We start from the raw sequence: 2,675 nt of genomic DNA on the forward strand, positions 1-2,675 counted from the left end.
CTACATACACTTGACATTGTATGACTATTATAGTCATCACTGCTGCTACTTACACTACACCCCTATGCACTACTACTGTCACCTTTTTATTATTACCATATTATATTGTACCGTTGATTTGTTGACTGTTGTTGACTGTTGTTGATCGAGGAGCAAGATCCCAAAGCATTTCACTATGTAGATTACAGTTGTATGCGATGTACATAACAAATTAAATTGATTTGATTTGATTTGTTTTGCATTTCTCTCATTCCACACTCATACTGGCCTCAGTTGGAAATGAGGTTTTCAGAGTGTTGTGATTATTAAACAGCTCCAAATCACCTGTTGGAAGATTTCTCTTTCCTCCCTATCCCTATCCCTATCCCACTCTCATTCTCCCTGCCTCTCGCTTCCTCTCCTGGTGTTTCCAACTGATAACGCATGTTGGTAGATCAGATCTGAGATCTTGGTAGATCAGATCTGAGAAAACCTTAACTTTTGATCAACTATACAACCCCTTCGATCCTTCACCACATCTAGCGCACAGTTTCTTTGCCTCCCACTTGAACCGCAAAGGTATACAGAGAAATCCATCTGACAGCTTTCACAATCCATTAAACAGGCTTTTGCCTCCTCAGCAAAGACAGGGGAGTGTGAATCACTGCTACTATAAAACGATTTATGTGCTGTCAAGCCCAGCCCTGCCATAACCATTCATTAGGGCGCATTAAACACAGAGAGCCGTGGAATAGCAGAAGGGAGATGTGTTTTCAGTAGCCTACAGGGGGATTGATTGCTGTCAGTTAGCAGCCCCAGGGAGGAGGTGCCTTTGGCCTCATCATAGAGCATCAGCTCACCTTCACCGTCAAGGCTGCTGCAGTTATTATGTTGAAGAGTATCAAAAGTCGCTAAAGTGGCTAACAGGGATCTAAAAAAGCCAATAGGTTTTGGACAGCTGGCCAGCAGAGGCAGCAGACAAGTCCTCGGGGTTTCTCTGATGGTCGTGTTATGATCTGATTGTAGATCTGACAGCCAGTTAAGAGGTGCGAGTACCCAGAAATAAGGCGATACTGCTCTCTAGTGGATGTAGAAGCTAAACAGCACACATGGTTTGGGGTGAAAAGCCTAGGAGGAAATCTGGTAGTCATTGACATTCCTTTTCAATTGCAATCAGTGTGAATCATGACATCAATCCATCATCTCAATGGCAAATCTCAAGTTGTGTAAGAATGGTATTGGTAATTACTTTTTGGTCATGTCATCTCATGAAAGATATACAATATAATTGCTTATTGGAGTAGGGACAGATACAATTAAACACTGACACGTTGAGTCATCAAGTGCCCATTTTCAGCATAAATCCCTAGTTGGACAATAATATATAACCATAACAACAACAGAAGTAACAATAACAGAGATTTCCAATGACTTCTAGACACCATGGCTGATTGGTCCAGTGCTGTGTTGCATTGTGGGTATTCTGCAGTAGCCAGGTGTACAGTAACACCTACATGCATCTGTGTACTGTCATGTTTACATTGTTTCACAAAGGTAAGGTGGAACAAGACCGTGTAAACATGCTTTACAAGCTTTACATGAGAAAACTTGCAAACACTTTCCAAACTAAGCGAGTCATAATTTCATTAGAACTTCATAATGGTTCTGTATCTAATATTGTGAACAGCATAGAGGTAGGGGGTGTAGCAGGGGTTCCCTGGCCCCTGGGTATGCAGTGACCTGCAACCAGGGCCGGTCCTTGGCATAGGCGAACTAGGCAGTCGCCTAGGGCGCCAAATGCCTGGGGGGCGCCAAATGCCCCCCCCCCAAAAAAAATAATAATCAAATCATACTCTCGCCTAGGGCACCTACATGCCTAGGACCGGCCCTGCCTGCAACAGACAAGTTCAAAAGATGTGAAGTGACCTCCTATTGTCCTTTCCTACGTCCATGTCTCCTTTCCTTCATGGTGGTTGATGATGAAAAGGAATAGGACTGGTTTCATCAACTCCTTTCACATCAGTGGTCATCAGGGAAAACAGATGATGGGGGGGCCTACTAGGACATCGTGAGGGAAGCTTTAGACTAGTATAGCCTACGAGGACATTATCGGACATGGGTGCACTCAGGTAGCTGGGCCAGTGTCTCCTGGCTTTGAATCAAGGAGCTGATTTATTGGTGCATTAGTTCTTGACTGGCTCTAAAACGAGTAGATGCTGCCCTCTTCTGGTAGAACTGCAAACAGACGCAACAAGGATTACATCATTGTTTCAGATCATTTCCATTTATAGGAAATATTAGGTCATGTTGACTGGCACCAATCAGGAGCTGAGAGCTGTAGTCTCCTCTGGTTTCACTGAACCCACCACTGTAAGTGGCTGTGATAACGTTCAAGAGTGGCTATTGACTGACACACCACATGACTACATGACATGTTATCATCAACGGAGTGACATGGATGGCATTTAGATATGGGAAATAGTCATGGCTTATTATTAATATTAATATTTCTTTTTTTAATGATTGATAATCTGATTGTGAACTTTCAAAACTTTATATATAGCTCGGCCTAACCTTAGGCTACTGTACATGTGACCTTGGATTTAGAAATTCCACGTCTGTAGGCTATTACAAAGGGTCAGCAAGATGTCATAAATCTGGCCTTTAAAAAAAAGAAAAAAAGAATGTGAATCAAA

The sequence above is a fragment of the Nansenia antarctica genome (genome assembly GCF_963989245.1).
Source record: "Nansenia antarctica genome assembly, chromosome: 6".
NCBI lineage: Eukaryota > Metazoa > Chordata > Actinopteri > Argentiniformes > Microstomatidae > Nansenia > Nansenia antarctica.